This window comes from Perca flavescens, chromosome 22 (genome assembly GCF_004354835.1).
Source record: "Perca flavescens isolate YP-PL-M2 chromosome 22, PFLA_1.0, whole genome shotgun sequence".
Taxonomy (NCBI): Eukaryota; Metazoa; Chordata; class Actinopteri; order Perciformes; family Percidae; genus Perca; species Perca flavescens.
Genome location: NC_041352.1, coordinates 14,237,977 through 14,260,466, shown reverse-complemented (window position 1 = coordinate 14,260,466; position 22,490 = coordinate 14,237,977). Strand labels below are relative to the sequence as shown.

General features: G+C 40.0%; 1 protein-coding gene across 6 annotated transcripts in view; it reads right to left on the bottom strand.

Moving 5' to 3' along the window:
• ncoa2 (nuclear receptor coactivator 2) overlaps window positions 1-22,490 on the bottom strand; it is a 76,561-nt gene that overhangs the window by 53,065 nt on the left and 1,006 nt on the right. For 4 of the 6 annotated variants that reach the window (XM_028569013.1, XM_028569016.1, XM_028569011.1 and 1 more), the window contains exon 2: window positions 2,241-2,324. The exons of 1 other annotated variant lie outside the window; for it this stretch is intronic. The gene's annotated coding sequence lies outside the window, so the exon portion shown is untranslated. Of the gene's footprint in view, window positions 1-2,240; window positions 2,325-21,993; window positions 22,149-22,490 lie in introns of those variants that run through there. One more of the 6 variants, XM_028569012.1, reaches the window with a different exon arrangement.

Below are 22,490 nucleotides of genomic sequence, written 5' to 3'. Positions count from 1 at the left end.
CACGCAAATTTACAACTGTGTTTATAATCTGCTACATTTAGCTATTGCACACGCACGTAAAGTTCAGCAAATGCATACTAGCATTAGCGCTTGGTTGACTGTAAACACCTGTTTCGTATGTCGTTTTTATATATTTTAAATGTGTAACCATTACGGTGAAATGTTGTTTCGTGTATATGGTTGAAATGACAATAAAACACATTTGGGTTGAGTTGAATGCTGCCTCACTGTGGGTCTGTAGGTGGATGTGGCTTGGGAGTAGAGTCTAAGCAGCGAAGCAAGTGCATTCTGGGATTTGATGTCTTTCATCCATATGAGCAAAAAACACATTTTCTGGCTTATCTCGGCCTAGAAGGCACCAATTTCTATAATTTTGAGGGTTAGGCCTAACCCTAAAGTACTTGGCAGTTACTGTACTTCCAGTTCAGACTGCAAAAGCCAGTGTCTGTTCAGTCCAGTTTGTTCTGGCTCCATTTTCACATTTTACCTCTTTCAATACTTTTGGCTTTGGCCATTTAAGGCCTACTACTGTACTTTAAAGTTTTGAACTGTTGAACAATGTTCACAGAATACAGTGACTTGGTCTCAAGTGAGTTAGATGTTTATTGTGAATACTCAGGGTTGGCTTATTCATAGTGTGAATTCAGGACACACTTTAAAAATGTATTTTTATATAAATAGTTATTTTTTCTTCTGAAAATCTGATGACAGTCATATTTTGCACACAGGTAAAGGTGCCTAATATCAGTGATTTCTGAAAATAAATCACAAAAGTAAAAAAAAATGCCTTTTAAAAAATAGTTCCTTATTTGTTTATCATAAAAAATGTGTTCTATACAGAGATATCGACATCGGTAAATATCGGTATCGGCCATAACAGCAATATTAATATCGGTTATCGGTATCGGCCACAATTTTCACATCGGTGCATCACTAGCTTAGGTTGATCTGGGCTGATGTGGACATTCAATCAAGTCATCAATTCATTAAGTTCTCTCGCCATTCCTCAGGAACCACAACTTCATTGATAAAATTATCCCACCAGGCACGAGTTCCTCATCCACAACTGGCGTTCCACGTAGGGCTGATAAAGCCACCGGACATGGGAATTGTGGCAAAACGCTCAAATAATAGCTTATATCTGCACATGTAGGCAGTAGTGGCATATATAATGCAAAATCTAACTGCACAACAGCTGCTAGCATCAACAAGGTCAGTAAAGCCAGTAATTAGTTATCCATGTTGAAATAACCGGAGTAGTGTGGACGCCAGGTGTAAACATTTTAAAACCAAAACGTAGTAGTGTGGATGTGGCCTGAGAGGGGAAGAGAGTCAAAGAGTAAGGGATGGCAAAATTGATTAACTGGTATGTATAAGCATCACTCCACAACAATCTACAACAACAATTGAAAGTCAACAATTGATCTGTGGCTGAGAGCACTGGCTGAGGGGAGATTCACATGTCAGATGTCAAAATTGTCACATATCCATTGTTTATTGTATTGTGCTCTGGGTAGGAGTCTGCAATCCTTAAAGATGCATTCTAGTCAACAGACAATCTAAATGATAAACTGTAAAGTAACAGAACCTCACAGAAAGAATGGTGGTTGAAGCTTCAAATTAAGCTCTAAAATGGATTAATACTGCAGATCAAGGGGGACTACTGGATGCAGCCCTCACTTTGACAAAACGGCTGGATCTAGATACGACCAGGCGCAAAGAAGAAAAGTAAAGCAAGAACTGTGTGGAAATGAGGCTGAGAATTAAGCAGACTTCATCTCACACAGTAATATCTGTACAAGTCAGGGATACCCTTAAACCAAAACATTGTTTAAAACAGAATTTTGTCCAGTAAACAAAGTTCTCAAATGTGGTTTTTCTGATAGCAGTGGGAAAAAGGTTGCTGGAGGTTTTGATGTCAAAACCACAATCAACGCTCTTCTCTAATATTGTGAAAATCAGCCTAGAATACAAAGCATCTGTACAGGGAGCAATCATTCTAGGTAATAGCATATAGACACAAGCAAAGAAAAAAAAAAAACACTGCAGGAGGGGCACATGGAATGGTTTTCATGGACACACATGGATTTTTTTTTAAGATCTAAAATACTAAATTAAGTTTTTATTTTTAAGATTAGATATTTGCATCATCTGTGCAACTGATCATTTAGTGTGTCTATTTGAAACATTGCACAGTACAGTTGCGTAAAAGGAGAGTTGGCTGTGACTATGCTTCTCACCTTGGTTTCAGTCCAGAGAGTCCCAGGCCATTGCTGCAAGACGGTAATGCTAGGAAACCTTTAAGCATCATCCACGTCTCCCTGCTGAAAGAAATAATAGCAAAATTGGGATGTACAGTGGGAATCATAGTGGGAGTCAGAACAACTCTCATCACAAAAGTAGAACTGTGTATAATAATGGAATGCTATAAGATTGCACTGTGTAATGTACTGTGCCATTTATGTACTACAATAGTTACATAATGACAAGTGAAGAAGAAATATATTAGGCTGCAACTAATAGTTTTCATTATCGATTCATCTGATTATTTTTTATTTGTTCAATCAAATAAAAATGGATTATCAAACCAGTTGCTGATTGTCGCAGTAGGCTAATTGAAAAATTGTTTCAGCTGTAACTATAATAAAGACAACTATTTTCATGTTTTAAAAAAAAAAAAATTATTTGTATTCACTGTTAAGGCATTGCAATGTTCCAAAAGGTCAACATTTTTTAAACAAATAACATCCCACAGTGAAAACACTTTTCACACACACACACACACACAGGTCTAGACTGAGGACTTGAGATGTTAATGATTAGGCAACAGTTAGCCTAATTTGACCAATTAATACTATCAGTTAAAACAGTTATAACTGTATTATATAAAAAAGAAAAATAGGCTACAGTCTATTTCTTAAGTGCTAGTTAACCTGCTAGTGCTAACTTAAACGTTATTTTTTTCAGCTCGTGGCTTTCTGTTGGACGGTGCTTACAATGAGACCTACGTGACACATGCCACTATATGAGGACTGGCAGGTTAAATTGGCCGTCCTAAACACAGAGTATGCCAGGCAGACATCCAGCTGACAACCTTGCAGGTGGATGCGGTGGAGACAGGCTGAGACATACACGCCACAGTGGCTGCATGTGTCCATGACTAGGGCTGAAACGATTCCTCGAATAACTAATAATTCAATTACAAAAAATCCTCGATGCAAAATGACTTGCCTCGAAGCTTCGTTAAATCAATTTTACCAACGTTGTATCGCTGACGGACGGTGTTTCCGCACGGAGCATTATTACTGTCGCACAGACGCGGCTCAGTCTGCTCAAGGGGGTAAGCTTTGCTTCAGAACGCGAACCTCCGATGGCGCCATTTTGTTGCTACAAAGCAATCACCTCTTGTTAGCATTACACTGACCGCCATTTTTTTTTTTACGTCACTTGACTGCGAATAACTTTACATCTGAAGCGTTTAAAGACTCTATTTGTCCATTGTTTATTTATAAAGAAACACGACAATGTATAAAAGGCTCCATTACCTTGTACCTCACGTTATAGCTCCGTAGCAGACGTTTTTGTAAAAATAAGCTAACAATTGTGTCATAACCAAGTGACTTACTGTCGCACAGTAGAGGAATTACCGTACAGTACAGGAGAAGCTCGCAGGCAGTTTCGACTCACATTAGCTGTTTAGGTTTAATTATTAATGTTAACTAGCATGTTAGTTAGCAATAATTAGCCTGTGCTTATGTTATCTCCTTACATATACCTACACTCTCCGTCTCTGTAAGATTGGGAATGATTGAGATTTCTCTTGGCACAGCTACCAGAAGACTTACAACTTTCAGACACGTTGCTCACGTCACATTTACGTTGTCTCTGTCAGTTGGAGGCTGCGCAGTAAAGCAAGTGATCACCGGAAAAGTGCTTCTAATAGCCTTCACTGGTCTCCGTCCAGAGCAACGGGGTCTATTGGTCCATTGTATATATGTCAATGAGTCTGCTGCATAGATTATGGTCTGCTGCTGGCGACGTCTATGCTGGCGACACATGCCAGAGCGTAAATAGCGAGACGCTAACGGTACAGATCCACTTTTGCGACACGACCAGAGACAGGCTGGAGAAAACTACAGAAAGTGTCCAAAGTTTGGAATCAGTTCAAACGTAATTAAAACTAAAACTCTGTACAGTATGTCTGCTGCAAAATCAAACTAGCTTACCACGATAATAGCACGAAGTCAGTGCTTTAGCATCTCAACAGAAAACATGGAGTCTAACTTAATCATCCATTCCACGAAGCGGACCCAACGATGAAACTACACCAAACACAACAACTACAAAAACCAAAGACAAGAAAATACGTAGTGGTGCCCACGATCTGATCTAAAGCGCTGGCGTGTTGACTATCCGTTCGGAAAAACAGCTTCTCTCTCTCTCTCCTTGCCCAAGGACATTTCGACATGGGACTGCAGGGCCAGGGATTGAACCACCAACCTTCCGATTGGCAGGCTGAGCCACAGCTGCCCGAACGGTTAATGATCGGTTAACGAGGGTCACCTATCGGTAACCCCCCCCCCCCTCTCAATTAGCAGGACAGGGACAGCTCCCATGGAAGCAGGGCTCGAGAGTGCGACCAAGTTGGTCGCAAATGCGACCAAAATTTGTAAGGGTGCAACTAAGATTTTTCCTAGGTCGCACCGGTGCACCTAACGTCCTCGCATCCGCTGCCTCTCCACTAACGAAGCAATGTCGTTTATCGATATGGTTTAATGTTGCGTTACATGACCCGTTCCTTCTGGAAAGCCGTACCTGTGTTTGGATCTCTCCTCCGTGCAGCCCCGCCCCCATTCACTCACACACGGCAACATGGAGAGAGACAGCGCCGCCGGTCCAAACTCCCGACATTTGTCTACAGTTTTAATTGTTATTAACACAGCTGTATATTGTTAAATATGAGAGGGAAACCTGTGTTGGTACCGGTCAAACCTCTATATTTACCAACTGAGCTATCCGGGTGTCCTCTCTCTTTTAATCAGTCTGTTATTGTTGTTGAAAAAAAAAAAAAAAATATATATATATATATATATATATATATATATATATATATTTCCTTTTTTTTATCTATCTATCTCCTAGGCTATTTATTTTAGATAACTTTCCTTTTACATGTGTTGCAGCTGTATATTTTCAAACTGGTAAAGGAAACCCTGTCTTTGCATTTTATTTTAATCACAATCGGTCTAGCTTTGACTTAAAACTGAACATTTAGCCCACTTCGTAAAAAAAATACAGAGCTATATATCGTGTATCGCCATTCAGCGTTACGGCGATGAGAGGAAAAATTTGGGTGCACCTAAATTTTGTGCTGGTGCACCTAAATAAAAAAAGTTAGGCGCACCAGTGCAACCAAGGCAAAAAGTTAGTGTGGAGCCCTGGGAAGGCTTATCAGAAAAGTCAAAAGAAAACCTCAGAGAAGGATCCTCCTACAAGGATGCTTAGGTTTGTTGAGGTGTTCTGACTGGGCAAAAAGGATTTAACCTTATGAAGTCCATGTTTTATCATTAATCTGACAAAATGCTAAATTACTGTAACCTCCTACAGTAAGAACTGCACAAGTTCTGCATAGAAAAATTGTTTAAAAAAAAGTAATGCAACACTACAACATGCATATTAGAAATCGTACTGGGAGTTCTAACAGCCAAGCCCACCGAGTAAGGTTTACTGACTCATGAGTTTCAATTCATAGCTGAAAATGTCTAATTAGACAGAAAACAGTTACTTCAAAAAAAATGCTGTACCTTTGTATTTTAAGTGTGAGTGTACTCAGTCAACAGAATGCAGAACTCAAACCCTTTTCAATTAGCTAAAGTTAACTGTTAATGTTCTTCAAACTCTCAACAAGTCATCTTATCTTGTACTAACTGTTTGCATTAAGTTAGCATTTATTTCTCATAATCAGGACCTTGTAATTATTATTATGATTATGGAAACATGGTTTAATTATGCAGCGTCCTGATTGGTGGAAAATGGGCTGACAAAAATATCACTGTCAAAGAGCCTGAAGCGAAAAGTTGATGTGGAAAAGCCCAGCTTTAATGATGAATGGACTGACAAGCAGGTCCTGTATGCCTCATTTTCAATGAAACAATGCTGTGGCAAAATAATAACACAACCAGCATCATTATCAAGAATGAAGAATACGAACATAACGATTGGTCATTCACGTGCATATTAAGTAGCCACATGTATTTGTTTTGGTCTTATAATGCCTCCATATTTAACGCTCCAGCGAAGAGGATGGTTTCTTCAGCCAACTTAAGTTTATAAGAATTTGTCCAAATTTCAAGATTCCCTGCAAACTAAGATAAACAGACTACCAACCGACAGCTTTTGCTTTAGCTTGTTTTGTAAAAATTAAAAAGTAGAGCTGTGTTTGCGTAAAACAGTGCAGCGGACAAGAGTGTACTGAGCAGACAGAGCAGATTGAAATAACGCTTTCTACATGTTTATGCCGGTCTACACAGTTGAGTGCATTGATAAGTATTGGCTTTTAACTCACGAAGGTTTTAATGTAGCCTACTTACAGTAACAAGACTAGCGTTAGTTCATCTGCCCCAGCGGCCGTTGGTAATCCTCTCTGTATTGTTCCCAGTCAGAGATATGAGTCAATCAAACTACCGTAAATAACAGGTTGCGCAACTGTAAACGTTGTAATTTGGCATGCGGATGAGAGAGTGCTTCAGCATTTCAACCATGATTTCAACACATCAATAACTCTCTTGCACACATATTGCCAGCGTGCCATTGGTTAAGGTCCCGCGTGCCCATGGTGGCACACGTGCCTAAGTTTGCCGACCCCTGGTCTACAGGGTCTTTACATCTTTGGGACGTCAAAGCCTATTACATCGTGAAACACGTTGTGCCTTTTTAATCACGGCGTACAATTAATTAATAAAAGGAGAAAACTTTCAATTTTGAATAATACTCCCATATGGATTCTTAGAAAATGAAACTTGTAACTCAAAAAAGGACACTGCTAGGCTATTTGGCTATGCTGGAAAAAGCTCCCAATGAAAAGATTCTGTGGAAGAGCTTGTCTTGTACTACATGTAGCCTGATGAAGGGAAAACCGGACAGCCCCTCTTGGCATGGGTGATTTCCCCCAAATACCTGCCAAGTGAGCCAGCTGAGGAATGCACTAACATGATGTCATGTGCTGACATAAATGGAGAGTAAACCGATCCCCCTTCTGAACCCTGCACAGGTCCACAGCTAGAAGCCATGCGGAAAGGTGACATTAAGCATGCTGAACTGCTTCACAACATACACTTAAACAGCTGAAATATGTGATGAGTCAGGGAGGGTGACCACATATACAGTTTAAACATGAAATCTTGACAAAAACTCTTTTTGCATCCGTATAGGGCTAAACCTCAAGTATAGTGAAAGTAGAAAATAGCTGATATATCTTAAATGCTACAGTCAATCTCATTTTTTCTAATAAAATTTCATAACTTCGTATTTCTCAACTCTACCTTCCTCTTTTCACTTTCATGCATTGCTCTTAGTTCTCATCCTCTGGAGGAATTTCCTCTGAGCTTTAATGCTGTCACATGCTCAGTCTAAGTCCGACCCTTGATCTGTGGACTGAGTGACAGAATAAGGCAGTGTGAAAGCACTCCATTGAGCTAGTTTAACAGTAATCATTTTTAAATTGCCAAACTTGATCAAACATTTTTTTTTACAATGAGATGAATCTTTTCTTTGATTATAAATTGAATTGCTTAGAAGAACCACTTGATGACAGTGATTTCCTCTCAGAAATTGAATCAGCAGTATAAAAGAAAGAAATTAATCACAGAGTTATGTAACAGAAAATATTGTTTTACAAGCAATACTGAGGCATTTCTACACCCAGTTACATCCATAACTTCTATTCACTGCTGGTGTGATTGCATGTGCCATTGATTCACATACTTTTTTGTGAGTTTAATGCTCCATGTGAGTCAGTATGGACACTGTTCACTGTATAAGATCAAACCGCCTCTCACATTAGACCAGCTGAGCCAACACTTCCTCCTATTATGGGTGGGGGATCTGCTGGTGACATTAGTTGTGTGACCCAAGACCAGTAGCAAGTCATACCAGAACTAGAAAATGCATTTCCTGCAGAAAATGCGTGGGAATGCTGAATAGCTGAATTGCTAAAGCTAACTGGATAAATCCGTAAGAAGTTGAAGTAGTGAAAGTAGTTGAAAAAGTGGAAATCGTTTTAATAAGTATGAATTTCATTAAAAAGTTAAAAGTTGACACTAAACTGAACTGTTGGCTTTAAAAGTTGAAAAATGACAAAATATGTAGAACATTGTGAGGTCTGAGTATATTTTCTAACTGATAATGACTCACATATGCAGAAATATGAAACAAATTGTATGAAAAATCTTAAAGCCCAAATGCATTACACTGCTGAATAATCTGGAAAATTGTTAGAGAAGGAAGCTAAACTGCATTACCTTAAAAAGGTAAGAGCTGAAATACATTTCTAGAAAAGCTAGAAGCTAAACTGTAATACTGTCAAAAGTGGAAGTTCAAATAAATTGACTAGAAAAGGCTGAAAGAAGAAATACTTTATCAGACATATATACTGCATAGAACGAAAAAGCATAAATCTAGCTGAGATGAGATGTGAAATATATTGCCTGAAAAGAAGGGGGCTGAAGAAGGGAATGCTGTTCTACAGCATTCCCACTAATAAAGAAAACCGAATAACAATAGTTGGAATGCTGTTGAACAGCATTCCCACTAATAATGCATGCACATATGCCTGCATGCAAGTGTGCAGATCATCTAGACACACTGGAGCAGAAGACCTCCCCAGGAAAGACTTGAGGAGCTTTCTATCCTTGACGGGCTATTCTACTTGGCACAAAAGTGTTGAATGACACATGGTGTAATCTAAACAAAAACACACAACCCTGCCAAGATTGTCACTGAGCTTTAACAGCAACATTAATTGAGTTTCATGTTACCCTGAATACTGGCGTGACTCAATACTGCTACTTGTAAATTAAAGTGAAACCGGTTTCAAGAAATAAAAACTTAATATGAAAAGTCACAAGGAGAAGATAAATCCAGAGAAATATACACACTACAGATATACAGCTTCTCCAGAACCTGACACAGGATCATGGGAATATTTCATATGCCCTCACACTCCCAGTTCAACCATCGGCTGGTATTAAAAGGGAGGTCAAAGATCATCAGGTGAAAAGTTCAAGCTACCCTTAAACAGAGTTCAGCCAATTAAACCAAAATGGTAAAAGACTGTTATCCTTAAGGTTTGTGACAAAACAATATTATGAAGTGATGAATTTTAAAACTGAACAGAAAAACACAATAAACCAAGTGATTGAATCGTTTCAGATTTCATCATGGGAGGTGAGCCAAAATGTTGCCTAAAGCCAAACCTTGGGACTAGTTGTAATCCCTTCTTTTGGCAGTGGGCTCCATTTGAGTAAAAGGCTTCGTCACCCAGGCTGGGCAAACAATGCTAATGGGCTGGCTAATCAGGTTCAGATAGGACAAAGGGTAGATAGTTCATGCGCTAGAAATTGACCATAACGGCCAGGTCACCGAAGGGCTAAACACCAATGGAGCACCTACTGGGTGCCCTTTGAATTGCCCACTAATGGCCTTGAATTCAATAAGAATCAAGGCTGATGTCTTTCCTAATGAAAACACATGGCTTTTTAGCTCTAGTTACCCCAAGGTTTGGTCAAGACCCTCATCCGAACCAACAATCAATTGATTTTTTTGGGGGGTGGGCATAGGGCGGCTGCAAAGGAGCAACTGGGAGGTGTGGTAAATCACACAGATTATTCTGACAAACAAAGATTAAGGTTTTGTGGGATGAGTCACAGGGTGACAAAAGTATACATTTTTCAACACAAATGGGGTTTGTGACAGCTTAACAGGTTAAGAAGTATTGTTTTATAAGCAGCAGGTTTAAACCAATGCACTGGTCTTGGCACTTGATATAGGCTAACAATCTAAAACTTACTGCCTCCGTTATGTGTCAGGATGCCCCGGAACAGGGCACTCGATACTAGGGTTGGGTACCAAACTCTGTACTTTTTTGCGTACCGACCGAATTACGTTGGTACTACCGAGGACTGATTCACGTTAAATCAAACAGTGCCACATTTTGGTACCCGAGAGTGCATCCACGCAAGCATATCTGTCCTCTCTGCATGGTGCAGACGGAGCTAAACAACGTTGACTCTAGTCTGCAGTTTGTTAAAGTCACAGTGAGTCACGGCAATGCCAGTTAAGTGGCTGCAAGTCGCTACACTTTTCTAAACTCCACGCAGACAGCCTATATAAGATTTCTTCTGTGACAGGCAGGCACAACAGTGTGCTATACCCCACTGACTGACTGACAGACAGGCTGAGGTTGTAGGGCAAGGCAACTTTATTTCTATAGCAGATTTTAACAAGGCAATTCAAAACGCTTACATGAAAAATTATATAATGTAAAATGTTCTAAATAAATACAATGTTCTTAGAAAATAGGATGAATAGATTTGGAATTACTTTTACATCTGAAATATGTTTTTTGTTATTATTACAGAGGGAAAGTACTGAAAAAAGGTACCGTAGGGTACCGGAACTGAAATTCCAGGTACCGTTACCAGAAAAAAAGGGAAGGGTACCCAACCTACTTGATACCCATTTACGGCAGTGGTGATGCTCAATAGCAGAGCAACAGGAATGTGGTTGTACTGGGTTTCTCTGGGGAGATGTTTAACTGTAAAGCAAAACAAGGCACCCATGATCAGGAATACCTTGATAGATATATAAGAGCTGGTATGTGAAAGATCTTTTCTTTAAGATGTGAATAAAAAAAAAACACTCTTACTGCGCTCTTAACTCTTACGTATATCATTTTCATCTAAAAATTAGCATGACCTTACATTTGATCTATGAAGTTTGAAATCCTCCCTGCCCTTGACAGTTTCTTTGAACTTGAAAGTGAAAGCATCGTCATTGCTATTTTGCAGGGATGCTAATTTAGAGGTTTTTTTTCCTGAAAAAGCCGACCCTCATTAACCATTAACCGACAAGAAGGCAATGGAGTCCCAGTTCACCTGTCCGGGAGGTCTGGCTATACTGTCCGCACCCTAACCCTAACCTCCGTGTCCGGACAGCTGCAGACTTGTACCGGTGGTGCAGCCACGGTGTTCCGTGCATTGTCATGGACACATACAGCCCCTTTTCTGGAACCACTTGGGGACCGATACAAGTAAGCAGCATGTATGTTTCAGCCTGTCTCCACTGCATCCACCTGCAAGGTTGTCAGCTGTGTGTCAGGCATGGAATACTTTGTGTGTAGGACAGCCAATTTAACCTGCCAGTCCTCATTGATATAGTGGCATGTGTCACGTAGGTCTCGTAAGCAACTGTGTAACTGATTAATTGTATAAAAATCTGTCAAAATACGTATTGTCGGGAAACGGTTAATCAATATCCTCACTACCAATTTGTTTCACAAACGATAGTATGGTCACTTCCAAACAGCGTATGCAAAAAATAACTTTAACTCGTAAAGCCAAATAACAAAAATACAAACAAAATATTTGTTTGTAAACTAAAATATTACATATAAATATACTATAAACTAAAAGTGAACAGTATTCAAGTCAAACACAAACAATTAATGTTAACCAAAAAAAATTTAAAACTATTGAATTGGACGTCTTCTTTTACCATTGTAAAAAGGGGTAAGAAAAAGGAGACTGTGTTGGTGACATCAACATATAAAGAGATCCTCACATAAAACACTTATTTATTACACTTTGGCACTGATTTGGCAGCAGCTTTCAATGGGCTGCTCTGATGCAACCCTGTGCCAGGTGCCCTCACATCTGTTGCTCAAATAGCAAACAGCCAGCTCCTTCAGCTGTGACCTCAGGGACAGTAAACACATGTGTGTTTGTGCCATAATGAGACTGATGGTTGTGCTGTAAAAAAGGTGAGTCATAATGACAAGAGAAAGCAAATGCGCGTGTAGCTCAAAGAGCCATGGAAATGCACAGTCAGAGAGTGGGGTGTGTGGGCAGGCAATAACAACAATTTTTGTGTAGCTGATTGTATCATGCTTTAAAAGATGATTAGGAGCTCATCTTGTGACTAGTCTGCATGTCAAATGCATATCTATTATGCCTGTGTATGTGTCTACCATCTTTTATTGCCTGTCACAGTTTGTAAGGAATTAGTTCATGTGGAGGCCTGAGGCTATACAGTGGAAGCAGAATCAGGATAAGGAGGTGCCATGTTAGCACAGAGAGGAGGGGAAGAGGAGATCAGCTGACACAACTATGTCACTTTATCAGCCAAAGACTGAGACAATGTTACAGGCCAATGCTCAGACTCGCAGCAAAAGCACATGCAGACTGACGAATCTGCAAATACAACTAAACAAAAGTAGTTTAATTTGGACTCAAATTAGCTAGAAGAAGTTAGGACAGGGAAAGAGGTCCACAGTGGTTGTCTGCTCCATTGAACAAACGTGTGAGATGGGTTTCTAATCTGTAGAGCATGTTTAGGGGATGACTTTAAACCCCAGCATTACCTGATTAAGAGCGGGGCTGCTCTGACAGGGGAACATGTAATTGGACCAGACGGAGCAAAGAGCAAAGTGAAGCAGCCTTCTCTCCCTCTCTGTCATTCTCCACATTTACTCAGTCCCCTGCTGAAACACTCAGTGACAGCCAGGTCAGGCAGACATTACAACTATGGCTACTTAACCTTCATTCAGCAAAGCAAGTCACTGACCTAGTCACTAATAGGAGCTAAAATGATGTTTTTTCAGGTTGCGGTTTCTGTAAAATAACTGATAATAACACCACTCGTGTTATCTGTTGGATTGTCTCCAGTATAATGTTTGACTCCTCCTACAGCTTTGTTGAGAATTATCAACAGGGATCATACAATTGATTAATTTGCAGTGACAACAAGCACACTTCTGTTTCCATCTAAACTAGCCACTGACGAATCTGTGCATCCAACTTAAGCAGTTTTGTTTAACTCTATACAATACCAAATCACAATTTCCCTGTTGTGTTAAAATATAACTGAAAATGTCAGAATTAGTGTTAGGCAACTCCCCAAACACGTATGTAATGATGGTGAGACAAACTAGCCTATATGATAACATCTGAGATGACTTAATTCATTCATCTCCTGTAATAATTTGTATTAAGGGTCAAAGAACTCCATCCCTCTGAGTTTTTTAAATTAAGACATTGTCCTGCAGCTTCTGTAGCTAGAGCATCAGTGTAACACCATTGCTCTGCCTCTCCTGTGTAATCTCCTCTCCAATGAGTGCCTTTGTTTTGCACTCCACTGCCAGATGAGATAGGAGGCGGTTTTGTTTTGATGGCTCACATCTTCAGGTGCCAAAACCACAAATCTCTGGAGTAAAGGCATGAATGGAAGCACGTTGACACGCAAACAAACTCACACACTCCATTCGGGACAAATATAGGTGATTTGGCTGTTCTGTTGAAGGGGGGTGGGGGATAAAATTAAATTATGCAGAATGGATCACACACATAATCACTATTTTGTTGTTAGCATTAGTACACAAATACAAAAAAAAAAAAAAAACTAATTGAAAGGAATCTTTCTTAAAAACTCAGAAACTGAAGCACCAGGAATTGATTCTCACTGTGCTAGCAAAAACAAAAATGACCTTTAGCTTAATAACATAGACACCATCATTACCCATTTGACTAAAAAGAGCTGGCCTTTTAGTGTGCCAGGTGAGCTCATGGCATTTCAATTTCTGAAAACACATGTAGTGCATGATCATTGCTGGGGGGAGGTAGACCTATGCTTTATTTCCCCTCTATGCCACATTAAGTCGGCGTAGCCGACCTGTCGTGCGCCAATGTGACGTCATGGGAGCGCCGTAACTATTTATACTTGCGCGTGGTGGTCGTGACACTAGTTGCAGTCTTCTTCTAATCAGAGGTATCGCTAATGAGGAAAGGCTACCAACTTTGCTATTTCTACGGACTAGAAGAAGAAGAAAAAAAAGGTAAACAATGGCAGAACTGGCAGCAGCATTGACGTCAATGTTTCGATTTGATTCGATGACCTACTTCGTTGGATCAAGCCTTTCATTCACCATAAAAGAGCTCATCTTAACCCAGTAAGTTTACAAGAGAGACTTGCAGTCATTCTGAGAGTCCTGGCATCCGTTTGCCCTCAAAGTCGTCCATGCTTCCTGTTTCCGCTTTGTCGTGGTGCACAACCTAAACTAAACCTCAACAATACATTCGTCATACTAGCAAGTAGTGTCTGTTTAGGCAAAGCCTGAGCATTGCTTTTGTCTGAAATGGATGATATTCTGATTACATCATGTCAAATGATGGGAAATAATTGGTACAGATCTGTCACTGTACATTAACAAATGGAACAAAAAGCACTCAAACAAAAGTGGTTTTAGGATATCACGAAGGACGTAATGACTAATTGAGAAAAGTATTGCTAGATTAGTTGTTAATTTTAAAAAATAAAAAAAATCAGATAAGGTTGCATGTCCATCAAGTAGAGCTGCACACCGTGTTCACATATTCATACTGGTCGTTTCACTCGCCATTTATGGTTAATTGTGGGAGTTAACGGGGCGTGATATGAGGCTCATGAACCTATGCAACATTTTATGCTCTTAGTGATTAATAAAAAAGGAAAACAAGTACTTCAGTTGATGGAGTTTTGCTTAATTTAGCCATAATATTAACCTACGGTGTACCTGAACTGTACAGTATGGATGGAACCACAGAACACAGGTCAGCTAAGGAGATTACCTCGCTAAAAACAGTAAAGATAAAGCAAGCAAAACCATTTTATAGGTCACGAAGGAACACTGCTGAGTCAGCAACGAGTGAGAGGCAGAGAGCGAATGAGAGAGAGGGGGAAAGAGAAATCATGCTGGTCAGAGTTTGACCCTCACAATGTGTACAGAATTGAAAAGCCTGAAACTGAATCCCCACATTCCTCTGGCTTTATGACAAGTGAGTGAGAAATGCTGCCGCTCTGCACATGTCACTCCAAAACTACCTGAGCCCAGACTGATAGTGCCGTTTACCTCCATTCCAGAATAAGATGGTATACCAGATTTTCTTAGGGCAGATTCACGGTGCATATTTTTGGACCACCCACCCAACTCCAGCAGGCAGCATGCTCAATCCAAGTTCTCTCTCCCTCCCTCAGTGCCAAGGATTCCACCCTGGGCTGTGGGAAAGGTGCCAACCACATGCTAGCACCCAGTGCCACAAACACATTATGACAGAGGGGAAAGCGATTCAACCACTCGCACAAATTAAAACTACAAACACGCTCCCTAACCTTTATGTACAACTCTTTCCTGTCATCAATTTTGAGGATTTTGTTTAATGGTCTAACTTTGTCATTCTTTGAAGAGGAAGGGGTGTTTTTGCTTTTGAAAGGTGTGAATAAAAATGAGGTGCTGAGCACATGTTCAAAATAGTAACATTTATTAGATCCACCATATTGTACAGCTAAGCAACACAAGGGAAACCAGCAGCAAAAACATTGTCACATACCGTAAACAAATAATAGCCAAGTCCCAAATAGACGCCTGTCTCTTTTAAACGCCTGGTGTGACAACAGATTTGGGCAAATAAAGGCCGGTCTCAAATAGAGGCCTGGTCTGTTTTTTTCTTGGTTTTTTTTCGTGTCGGGTTGTATTTGATCTTTTAAAACCCGTCAGATCGTTTATTCTATGTTTTGATTTGATTTCACGTGACAGACGCAACCGTTCATAAACGACTCATCACTATGGCAACATAAACAGGTTAACAAACTTTCTTTTAGTCTTCAGTTTTTCTTAATTCTCTCAATACCGCCATGGAGACAAAAAGAAAAAAGTATGATTTGACATTTAAGCTGACAGTTGTCAAATTTGCCGAACAAAATTTGGGAGAAGCAGCGGCAAGACATTTCTCGCTTGATCCTAAGAGAGTGCGAGAATGGCGTAAACATAAAGCAGAACTGCAACGTCTGTCCGAGGAAGACGACAAAAGGGCCAGACTGCGAGGTGGAGGGAGGAAGAAGGTCAGTGAAGAGCTGGAGGTGAGCGTGTGTGAGTGGATCCACAGCTTTTTTTTTTATTATAAATATTAATTAAATACGAATAATACGAATTAGAAAAAATGTATATAATGTGGTAACCTCCTATTGTCAATTAAAGGCCGGTCTCTTATAGACGCCTGTCTCAAATACAAGACGGTGCATTTCGGCGATTTGGGTAAATAGAAGCCCGGGCTATTATTTGAAGTTTTACGGTAGTCATGTATGTGACCTCTGTTGTCTCCTCTGTTCAAGCCAAACTGGCTGAGGGCACCTTCTTAGCAATGAGCAGTAGACACCACAATATCATTTAGCTTGGGAGATCAATATGCACTTTGCTGTAGCTGACCTACATAAGTGGAGGAGCGTGGACCATCGAAATCATTGGATTGCCTGTGAGCCTCAAGATCCTTGGAGCCCTGGAGGAGTCTCCATGGGAGTAAAGCACAAGGCAGCCCATGGTGTGAGGTTACAAATCTCAGTTTTAAAAACATTACAGGTTCAATAACTAGCCATATCAATCTAACACAAACCAACTGCCACAGGTAATTAACCCACAAGGAAAATGATCACAGACAAGCCCAGAACACTTTAACAGTGCATTTGTCTGCCAATATAGAGCTTAGCCTAAATGTTCATTTTGAGAAGCATACTCTCTTCCATGGCCATTCATCACAGATTGGACCTCTTGATAGACAAACACTAAAGGTGCAAGTTATCCAAGAGCAAATTTGGGCTCAATATAATCACCTGTGATGTCACGGCAGTCCATTTTGTTGATCCAGAGCAAACCCAGTTTTTAGCTTGTATCTAATCTGGATCAACAAAGTACATTTCCAGGATAAAGCCTGGCGCCCGATGTCCCTGTCCTTTCTGTGTGTTGTCATTCTCAAAATCCTTTCGCTACGGAAAAAACAAAAATCAAAGCTAGCAAGCCACACGCTGAAAATGGCAAGTTTTGAAGAAAATTTGGATTGTGAAGACAGGCCTGCTTGGTTCTTTCGGTGAATGACTAAAGATTTACAATTAATGTGTTTACGACATTTACTATCTAACTGGGACATTTTGGAACCAATTGGCGGGATTGATGTGGACAAAGTTACACACTGTGATAAAATGGTAAGAGCAAATTATGTTTAACCAATGTATCCACTCAATTTAAATAGCTCATGTTACCTTATTGTGTGAACAGTTAATCATTTGATATTTAATTAGGCGTTTTCTTTGGCAGGGTGCAAATGTTCCACCAAAAAGTTCCTTTCCAAGACCATTTTGCAGAGCCACCATCGCTGCGTCCGGAGGTTAGTGACTGTGATTGTTTTAAAGAAATGCAAACAACTTAGATTTTTTTTTCCTATCCTAGAATGTATCTGTGGTGTAGCCAGAGCTTACTCCACAGACCTGTGGAGATAGGTCTGGCAGCCAGACCAGCTTATATCTGACAGCACTTCTCTTCATTGTTAAAGCGTTGATTCTTCAATGACAAGCACTGTAGCGAGATCCTGTACAGGCTGCTGTTAACAAGACAGGACCTACTCTTAGCACAGAAAGATGGGATGGCTGATTTGAGGTCAGCTAAAAAACACAATGACATGCCTTGAAGCAGAGAGGGAGTAAATACTCCGGCTCCTCCTCTTCCATGTCAAAGGCCTCTCAGCTTTCCATCAAACATCTCTGCCTCGGTGTTGACGTCTCTCCTTTGCCATTTCCCCCCTCCTCTCTCCCTTTGCTGTAAAATCCTGGCCATTTCCCCACAACTCATCCCTCACGCCCACCCAGGACCTGCCACACTGCTGTTTCCATGACAACACAAACGCAGAGACAGCAGGGTGAGATGCCCAGTGAGACAAGGCAAATAGATACCAGGGGGAGCGGTGATTCATGTCAAGAATACACTGTGGCCCTTATATAGCATGTGATAAACAGATATGTTATCATCCGTTTAGTTGTAGCAGAACAGACTACAACTAAACCTGACGAGAAGCTACATAGTTTCTTGTGTGTTTGTCTGTCTTGTCGCACAGCCAAAGTCTATGTTCAAGTTTGGTCTAAATCATTTAAGGTTATTTCTTAAATTTAAAAAATCTAAAACACAGGAAAATGTAAAGATAGGAAAGTGCTTAAAACGTACAGTGTTCTTTAACTGTTCTGGTCAAATAAGTCTTCCCTAAAAGAAAAGCAACCCTTGTAGTTTCTCCTAAAATTCTGTCTTTCAGTGGAATTTACAGATTTAAGCAAGGGCGGTAATACTTTGCAACATCCAGCCTAGATTCCTGCCAGGGCTGGATGTTGTCATTTGACACCGCTTTTAAAAAGGAGCCCAGGACTACACATTAAAGAGCCTGTGTAGGAGAGAGGGGTATGGGGTTGTTCAGGAGCTGTACATACTAAGCAGCAGAGACAGGGATGTCATTTTCCAAATGAGTCAACCTAATGTTGTTAGCAAACAGAAGTGTGTGGAAACAAGAGGAGCAGAGTAGTTAACTAGTAAAACGTGATGTGTTTAAAAAGGGATTCAAGCCTAATTTAAAACAAAAAGTGTTTCTTAGATTGGTTAGGTGTAGGGTTGCAAAGGGGCGGAAATTTTCCGGTAAATTTCCAGAAACTTTCCATGGAAAGTTTAGCTCGGGGAATTTTGGAAACATTCCAATTTGTAAACTTTCATGGGAATTAATGGAAATTATGGGAATTTGGATGGGATGTAGTCCTTGTGCTCAAATGCAGTACTGTCTTAAATCAGCTGTAGAATGTTGGACTTTAGAAATGATCCATGCAGTGGGTGTGGCCTCAATAGCCCTGCAGTAGGCTAGCCCAAACCATTGACCTTTAGCTTAACATATGAAGGTAGCTAGCATGCTGCCTTTGATTTACTATAGTTATGGTTATATGCATGCTAAGATAACCATCAGCGCTGTCTATTGTTTCCAGCCTATCAAGAACAAGTGGGCTATACAATTAACACGCATAGGTTAATAGCAATGGGTTATGTATTACCCCCCCAAAAAAAATAAACTCCCGTATTTTAGAAACTAAAATGTTGACAAGTATGTAGTAGCCTATGCTGATTACTGCGTGCATGCATGTCATTGACGAATATAGTGAGGACATTCAACTGAAGTTGCATTAAATCAGGTTGTTTTAACCAAGATTATGCTGCAAGATGGGGTTTTCTCAGTTCCCTGTTATAGACTAACAGTATTATAACAAGCAATATTAAAAATATTCAGTTTATTCCCATTAATTCTCATTTATTCCCATTAATTCCCATGGAAAGTTTCCAACTTTGAAAATGAAGCCCTCATTTTATTATTTTTTTTTCATTCAACTCATTTTATTGCCATTTCGATCTTTAACATACACTCACAAAAACAGCGCTGTTACATAAATGCACTGACAATAGCAATAGTATAACCTAAAACAGGTTCAGTTGATAAGATCAGCTTAATGCCCTAATAACAATGGGCCAGAATTACCTAGGGACCTTATGTGATTTAGGCATTTACCCCAACATGCCAGTGTCATGTATGTAGTGCATTCACAAAATCAGCATTTCAATTAAATTTTCTGAAACAATCCTATAGATTATCCCCAGATAAAACAGAACTGACACATAATGCTGTGTAGCTAGATGAGATACCTGATTTTGCACACAAAATTCAAGTATCAATCAGTATTAACCTTAAGTATAATTCTCACAACAGCCTTCCCCCAAAAATTAAATGGCTAAAGAGGTTTTTATAGTATTTGTAACTTTCGAACAACCTCTGCTGTCATTATTTTCACAGGTTTAGTTTAGACGATCATTTGTGCTTAAAACCAAAATAAAATCAGTTTTTTTATTTGTCTCATAACAGATATGCAAAGTCTGCTCAAAACATATGTCTGACTTAAATACAATAAACTAATTTAATTCTATATTATAGTGGGGCTACAGTACAAAAAAACTCATTAGTGGACTATCATATTAGGCTAACAGTGACAGACAACCCAAGAACTGGCACTAAAGCTACAGAACAAGGGTCAAATGATTACAGTATCACTCAGGTGACGCAAGCCTATCACAGGGCAAAAGTCAGTGATTACAAGATGACAGGCGTCTCCAAGTGCACAAAAATACTGCTTTGTTTTACGGAATTATGAACACACATTGAACATGGGGTAGGCAACCAAAAAGAACTAAACAATATAAAATGATGGGTTTGTGTAAAGAAAATTACAGGGGCTGAGTGAAGCCCAGACTGAGAGAAAACAACTAGCAAGCAAGATATGGATGTAGAGAATGTTTCCGAACTATGTGACAAGCTCAGCATTATTGTCACACACTTGTTGCTATATACCGTAGCTTTAGTTAACAATTTGTTCAGGCAGAGGATTACTTCTAGGTAACATCCATTACACTAACTATGCCAAGTCAGTGTGAGAAAACCCCCAACCAGTTATCCTTGTATAAACATCCACATACTTGCATACACGCTCGCATGAATTCCTAAACTGTCGTCATCCAAACACAGTCCTATCGCACTATTGTGTGTACGATGCAAAGGCAAAAGCCCTTTTATATGATTCTTAACGCAAACAACTATGCTTCAACCTTAACTACAACATACAACAAAAGCAATACTATGTAGGAATGTATGCTTCCATTCTGTACAGGACTGCATTTGTCACAGGCGTCATATGCATGCTCTGTGTCATTGATCGAACACACTCAAAATTAAAATGTGGTCAGCTGTAGAAGACATTTTACTTCTTGGCTTGTCCTGTCTTCCAAGGACAAACTGTTTCAGCCAATATCCACCAAAAACATACTTGTAGAGAGTGAGTTTTGTTTAACTGCAATTTGCAAAGTCAATAACTTCAGGCACTATACCTCGGAGATAATATGCTCAGCCTGACAGGAGGAGTATGTTTAAAGTAGTTAACAGACAACACATGCATGCAGGTGAAAGGAATACACACAAATATTGGTGTTTGATATTTAATGTGCTGTTAATGAAAAATATGAACCACATGCCAATATTGTTTCTTTTCAACTCCTTGAGAATTTATTTTGCATAGGACTACCGGTAATCTTGAAATCCATCACATCTTCACAGAAGCCCTGAAGTTGCATCCAAACCGCAGCTGTGCAACATGTCATGTTACATCTCATATCAGTAATGTGACATGTACACCATCAGGTGGGAACAGTGATGTAACAGAAACTGCTCAACTGGTTCCACAAGATGCGTTCCTCCAGCATTACTGAGGAATGTTGACAATCACTGAAATGGCACACGCTGTCTGCCTGTATAGTCCTGAATCAGTCAAGCAGGGGAGCCCTTAAAAGGAGTGCACTGCACTCTCAACACAGGCACAACAAAGCAAAACACATACAGCATCTTGAGAGCATCTTCTGTATTCAATTACAGGTCCTGCCTCTCTTTACATCTCCACAATGAAGCCTACGTGACTGCCTGGTAATTGTGTTGCCACCTGACGGTGTGAAACATAATTATACGTTTATGACGTTTTTGGAAAGCAATGTCACAACAAACTGCACGCACTGTTTTCCTCTTCCAATCTTGAGCGTAGAGCGACAGTATGGGTATCTGGTGTAACGTTTGCTAAGTCCATGGATAACTTTCTGAATACTTTTGTCAAATGTTTGAAGCTAGTGGTTTAAGAGGCAAAGTGCTCATATTATAGCTTGGCAGCTAACTAGCTAAGTTGTAGGAGCACCTCGACAATGCATAGTAACGCCAGTCAAACACAAGAGAAACATTAGTTAAGCAAAAAATGAGAATGGTCCCTGCACCCTGAACAATTGCAGAAATTTCGTCTACTCACCTAACGTAGCAAGTAGTACCGATGCATGAATAATACCACAACAAACAAGGTTAACAGCCCGCTCAAACACATGGTGGAGAGAACTGTCCGGACTGACTCGTATATTCTGACAACGACGTTGAACTAGCCAGACTAGCCTGCAGCTAAACAGTTAGCATGCTAACTACGTTCCTGCTGTAACGTTACTGACGAACTTCGCCCGGTCACACGCTCACTCAGCACAAAAAACAATGACATATGAAAGTACTGTCCACGCTACATTTTACTTTATATCAAAAGGTGTATGTGGCTACCACTACTCAATATTTAAACGTCTGACAAACATAGCAATAACTCGCTTGCAAGCTCGCTGTCTGAGCCGTCTAATTGAGTTTGCTGCAGAAAACACTATTGACACAGGCAGCGGGCTTAGCCAAGAAGCTAACGCTTGCTAATAAGAGCCTGTGCCAGCCAGACACACAACCGAGATTGAAGACCTCACATTGGATAATGGATTT